General features: G+C 41.3%; 2 non-coding genes across 2 annotated transcripts; one reads left to right on the forward strand and one right to left on the reverse strand.

Annotated features, from left to right (window-relative positions):
* Nucleotides 1-2,801: 2,801 nt before the first annotated feature.
* Nucleotides 2,802-2,873, reverse strand: trnag-ucc (transfer RNA glycine (anticodon UCC)). The gene has a single exon. It is a non-coding gene; the product is annotated as a tRNA-Gly (tRNA).
* Nucleotides 2,874-2,995: 122 nt separating this feature from the next.
* Nucleotides 2,996-3,068, forward strand: trnav-cac (transfer RNA valine (anticodon CAC)). The gene has a single exon. It is a non-coding gene; the product is annotated as a tRNA-Val (tRNA).
* The last annotated feature ends 3,477 nt before the right edge of the window (nucleotides 3,069-6,545 follow it).

The following is a 6,545-nucleotide window of genomic DNA, read 5'->3' on the forward strand; positions in this document are numbered from 1 at the left end:
TACTGTACTCACTACTAAAATCTGACTCCAGCTCCACACTGACCCGACAGCTCAGTCTAAGTGAGACTCATAGTTAGTAAGGCCTCAAAACTAAATGAGCCAATCAAGCAGACTAGATGAATGCAGATAAGAGATTTTATTTTGTAATCAGCGCTGACACAAGAATTGAGATGCTCACGCATGAACGTCCCAACAACCTCTCTTCGGGGAACTCCAACTACAGCCTTTATATACATTTCCCTTATCTTCCCAATGCAACACGTCACTGGTTCTTTGCCTAGACAATCCCACCCATCTTTCTTTTTTAGACTTTTTAGACTCTTTTTTACACCATTATCTTTGAACTTACAACTTTTCAAATACCATTATAATTAAAACTTCCCTACATCATTATATTAAAAATTGGGTGTTTCCGCCCCCACCAGTGGGATTGTCTTCGGCCTCACTCTTGCCAACACCTCATTCTTCTTCAGGAGACAGCATGGGTAAGTTCTCAGTCCTTCAGGGGCCAACACCCTTCTTTTATTACACTCTACACTTCACGGCTTTTCTGATTTATCCACTGTCTTCTACGTATGTACTCTAGATATTTCGCCTGGTACCACCATTGCCATCCAGCACGCGCTGCGTTTACTTCATGATGAGATCACTGCCGCTCCAGGTACCAGTGGAGCGAAGATTGACCATAATAATCTAGGGTGCATCTCTGCCATTGATTGGTCCAAGTTTGGAAAGCCTGGTACCGCAGAGAAGGCCTGCCAGACTGACATCATTCATACAACTATTTGTTCTTCAAAGCCCTTGCAGCCTGTGTGCAAGGCCCGTGGCAGGCCAACATGCCGTGTTAAACCTTATATTGTTCTTAAGCTCAAACGACCTAACGAGTAAACCTTACCTGAGAACTCACTCCTGCTGTCCCCCGATTATTTCACACTACATCAAACACACACCGCATACATATATCCTCATTTACAAAATTATCTCCCACACTACTCAGGCAGTGAGGGCTTAACAGACATACATGAGACAGCGAAGGTTAAAATTCACAGTGTATTTATTTGGTGCACATAGGGAAAAAAAGAATCTTTGAGTACAAAATTCAGTGAAAATAGAAAAAGGAGCAAAATAGGGAAAACATGGTTACACAGCCTTGGTTGATGGCTGAAAGGGGCTGAAAGGGGTCCAGGTACGGTGGAGCAGTGACGAGTGCAATGGCTTAGGGATGTCTTCTTCGGTCTCCAACAGCTTTGCCATGCTTCACTCGCTCCACACCGCAGCCATGTGCTCCTCTGCTATCCAAAACATTGATGGTGCTGAACCAGCACAGCCTGTTCAGGTTTTTTATCAAGAAGAAAAACCTTAAAACATGTATCTTCAATTCAGTAAAACTTTCAATATAACAGAACTGTCAAAATTTTTGTACAGTGCAGCTGGATTTCCTGTCACTGTGGGTTAGGGTTAGAGCAGAGTAGCATAGTGCAGAGTCTGATACAGTTGCAGAGGAGATGAACAAATCCCCCTTTTTTCTCCATGGACTTTAATGTTGAATCAGAAAAAAACACTTTAGTCTAAAGTGAACAGTTGTTTTATATGTCTGAAATTAGTTTAGCTCCTGAGATTAACAATGGCAAGGGTTAAATATTTGTGCAGTATGAATGATAGAAGAACAGGCAGAGCCTATATTACAGAAGGTGCTCTTGTACTTGTCAGACCATAAGATAACCAAGTTCGCCATCTTGTGTTCATCAAGAAACATATCTTTCTTTTCCTCTATTTATGCTTTTTATATTCTTGAGTCTACTAAACTTTCCCTAGGTTCTACCTAGCTATAACCTTGCCATTTTAAAAAACATGTCCCCACCAAGAGATGTCAGAGTGACCATTTTAGCAATTATAAAGGAAACCCAGCAAATCTGTACACTCTATAGATTACACTGAGCACCTGCTTAGATACAGAACTGCTCTGAACAGCAGCTGGTCAGCGTATTTCTCTAATATCAATAATGCCAGCTGTAATAATTGATTTATTTTGAAGATGAGAGCCCGAGCTGCTTCTTTATATTTTCTGTAGTGTAGTGGTTATCACGTTCGCCTAACACGCGAAAGGCCCCCTGTTTGAAACCGGTCAGAAACAACCCAAGGCTTTTGAGCTTTGCTTCAGTATGCGTCCACTCGTCCTAATCGGCACCCTGAAGGTGACTGGAGCAGTTTCTCCACAATGTGATGCCTAGTTTGAAATGCACTTTAGTGCTTAGAAAATGAACAAGTGTCTACTTCAAATCAAGCAGCGCTTAGGGGCTTTTGCTGCAGGCCGCAAGCCATCACTTACACCGCAATTGTAAATCGGAAAGAGCTCTCACCAAAGAACTCTGGCCAAAGCCTGTCAAATGCAACTGGTGGACATTGCCGTTCCGTTTTGACTTTCAAGACCGGGCAGAAACAAGCCTTGAGCTTTGCTCCAGTAAGAGCCCACTTGTCCTAATCAGGACCCTGAAGGTGACTAGAGCAGTTTCTCCACTATGTGGTGCCTAGCTTCAAATGGGCTTTAGTGCATGAACAAGTGTTTGCTTGTTCGAGTCGAGCAACAAGTAGGGCTGTTTTTTTTTGGCCTCAGGCAGCAAGCAACCACTTAGAACACAAGTGGAAATCACTTGTGGAAAGACCTCTCACAAGCAGAGAAGCCTTCGTCACACTCTTGCCAAAGCCTGCTAAACGCAGCTGGCGGACTTTCCTGTTCCGTTTGCCTTTTCAAGGGCGGCCCTCGTACATTTGCCACGCTCCAACATGCGGCTTAAATGTAGTGTGTTGGCCGGGAATCAAACCCAGGTCAACTGCTTGGAAAGCAGCTATGCTCACCACTATACCACCAACGCCTGAGGCCGCGCACTCATTACTCGGTTGAAGGAACGCTTAAGCCTTTGCGTTGATCGAATATTTATTTATTTACTTACTTTGCGGTCCCCCCCCCCGAAAGGAAACACTTTCCTTTGCTTCTGTTTCTGTAGTGTAGTGGTTATCACGTTCGCCTCACACGCGAAAGGTCCCCGGTTCGAAACCGGGCAGAAACATCTTTTGGCGGTCAGGGGCTTGTGCTTTGCGTCGAATTAGACTCGAGTTTTGCGCTCTGTAGCACCCGTGCCTTGGGAACAAGCTGAAACTGAGATCCGGCCCCACTCCCACATAGTTTCTGTAGCGTGACTGTTTTCACGTTTTCTGCTCATTTGCACTGGCGAACAAAAGTCTTGATATTGTCTTTTTTTTGTTTTCTTTTTTGGTTTAATTGATTTATTTTGAAGATGAGAGCCCGAATAGCTTCTTTGTAGTTTCTGTAGTGTAGTGGTTATCACGTTCGCCTAACACGCGAAAGGCCCCCCGGTTCATGCATGGTGTCCTATAAGAGGCTTCAATCCAAGGACCCACCCTACTCCCAGCATTCCTGGGATAGGCTCACGGTTGGAGCTTTGATTTTCAGAGGTTATTTGGTGAAATACACCATGGGATTTGCACCTCCTGGGACCTCTCGATAAACAAGCTTCCAAATGAGAACCAAGCAGCCGGCACTCCAAGTTTCCATTAGTTTTGTCCCACTCAGGCTATTCCATGTAACATTTTAACAATATAGGAAGGGCTCATCTGGGATCTCTCACACCCAAAGTGAGAATCATAACTCTAGACCAATGAGCCAGATTGCCCTGGACAGGGAACTTGTGCACTGATGCAATTTCATTGTACCCTGCAAATGTACATCTTCCTGTTCTATGGGCTCATGCTAAACTTTTCAGTTGATGACTATTGTAATAATTTCACTAACTCCATTTTGTTGGAAAGGAGACATCAACAAGCAGTGTTCTTGGGGATGTGCCCAAAGAACAGAAAGGAATGAAAGGAAGCCAATATTAAGTGGCAGGACCTTGGTTCATTTCATGCAAACAATCAACATTAACTAAATACAAATTAATTTCTTTTCATTAAGTAGCACTGGTTTCAGTAGAGATGAAAATACTTACACAAATAGTGACAATGTGCAAAGCTTCATGTACATGTACAATCTCAGTACTTTTTCCACACCTGTGATATGGTATATTCCAGTGGTGGGCTGTGCATTTCACACCTAGGCCTTCACTGGTGTCCTTCCTGAATTAATCCACCTCTATACAATCATTATGACGCCACGGCAATAGATACTAATCAACCTTTAAATAGCAAAGTATATATTCTCTGATTATCCAATTAAAGGACGGGAAATTGCTGACGTAATTGTATGCCTGATAGATGGCCCCAGTGACACCAACTCGAAATCTGATTGGTTAATTTAACAATTCCATTGCCATTTATTTTAAGCTACGGGCGCCTGCACTATTGATTCTGAAGGCCTTAAGGCAGATTTCTTTCACCCTGGCAACACATGATGTCAGCCAGTGACTGAAATATGATTGGATAAATACTCTCATCATAAATATACACTACTGGAAGCAGCGCAACCAAGAGAAAAGCTATGAAATGTAGAGAATAGACAATTGGGAATAATTTAGTACACTTTCATGGAAAAATATATTAAATATATTAAAATGCAAGTCAGTGATTCAGATCACTGCTGTTTAGGCCAGCAGAGAAGGCCTTGCTGGCACTGACGGCCCACCACTGGTGTATTCCCTCCTTATGCCTAGTGTGTCCATGATAGATTCTGGAGCCACAGTGACTCTGATTAGGAAGATTAATGAATGAACCCATTGTGGAATTCAGTTATGTAATGATACACATGTAAATACATAATTAGTCATATTAACATGTTTGTGTTGTAGCCTGGGAATTATGCACTGTTGGCAAAATTTCCCGTCTTCTGTTTAGGTCAGTAAAACATTTTAAAACTTTATCTACTGCCATCTGTACAGAGTGTGTAAGCTCTTCTCTCTGGCAGTACAGGTCCATCACAGACATAATTAAACTGAACAAAGTGACATTTATAGAATGAGAAATGCAGCATAACTAACCAGGTTTTAGAAATCTTTAGGCAGACTGACTGCATTTACTGTCATGGACTGCTGGACATTTCCCTGCCAGGACACCAGAGGGCGGTCTGGCAGGGTTTAATTATGTTCCCATGTGTTTTTGTTAACATTGTATGTACCCTACCGCCCCACTGCTGCACACCTGTTCCTTACTTTTCAATGACTTTATCAGTACCTACTGCTTCTGATTCAGTATCTTCTGCTCGGCCACTGATACAGTACGCATTGATCAGTATAAGTGTGTAGTATAAATACAATATTGATATTCTTCATCTGTCATGTTGACATGGTGACCTGCAACTGCAAATCTGTAACAGTCTGCCAGTTAGAGCACCTGAACTTATTTTAATGATATTTATGGCTTTTGTCTGCATTTTGATGACATTTGGAAGTCCAAGACAATGGAGGCACCAGACAAGTGCTTTTTTTAAATCAAAATACATAAGTATCATCATCATCAAGCACACTGCATAAAATTTACCTCAGGTTTGATTCCCTGACTCCCCTGTCCTCCACAAAACCTTTAAGAGAACAATGGGGAAAATGCCATTGGGATATTTTCTGCAAGGTTGACAATGTTACTTTGGGACACCTTTGAAAATATTATTCTCCTTCCCCAGATTATATTACACCTCTTAAATTAGACACTTCTGAATGTTGTGAATCCCCAAACAAGTTGTACAATATTGTGCCTCTTAGAATACATGACAAATCCTAATTTGTGTTTGTACATATACATGAATGAAAATTCATTCGAATTAATCATGGGGAAAAACTGCAGCAAAGTACAATGAATTAAATTTTAAACAGTACACACCAGCAACAAGTGACACAGAGCCTCTTTATTTTATTCTCTTTCTTCAGCTGCATATGTTTCCACAAATGTCTTTTGTGTCTGTGGTTAACTGATAAGTTGCTAAAGGAAGTATCTTTGATATTAAACGTTGAACTTCAAATGAATTATTTCATAGGTTTTTGTACAGTCTCTCAGTGACTCTGTATCACTGTGCTACTACTCTAAGAGCACAGTGATAGAGTGCAGAATCTGAGATCTGCAGATGTTTGATAGTGAGTTCAGTAGAGTCTGGGGATGTTTCTGCATTGAATCGAGAGCCAGAGGGGTTGTGCTGAGCTGAACTTGCTGACTTTGCACCTTTATACAGTAAAAACTGTGGTGTGCTGTTAGGATATTGTCTGTACCAGTAAAGCCAAATGCTACCACTGCTTGATTCATATGAACATCTCAGAGTAACAGGGTCTGTTTCCTTCCCCACAACGTTGATATCTTTGTCCTTCGGCCAAATTTTATCAGCAGAACTGCCTGTTGTATTGAACAATTATTAATAAAGACATAATACAAATATCGAAACATTCTAAAAATGTTTTTTGTGTAACACCAAAAACACTGACATTAAAAATAAATGAATTAATTCTATGAATATTAGTTAATTCCATTAATTAATTGATAAACTGATGAAAATTACCTGTAACTACAGTGAGAATCAGTGGTATGTATCTCACTATGTACAGTAAGTT

This window comes from Hemibagrus wyckioides, unplaced genomic scaffold (genome assembly GCF_019097595.1).
Source record: "Hemibagrus wyckioides isolate EC202008001 unplaced genomic scaffold, SWU_Hwy_1.0 Contig24, whole genome shotgun sequence".
In the NCBI taxonomy this organism is placed as follows: Eukaryota; Metazoa; Chordata; class Actinopteri; order Siluriformes; family Bagridae; genus Hemibagrus; species Hemibagrus wyckioides.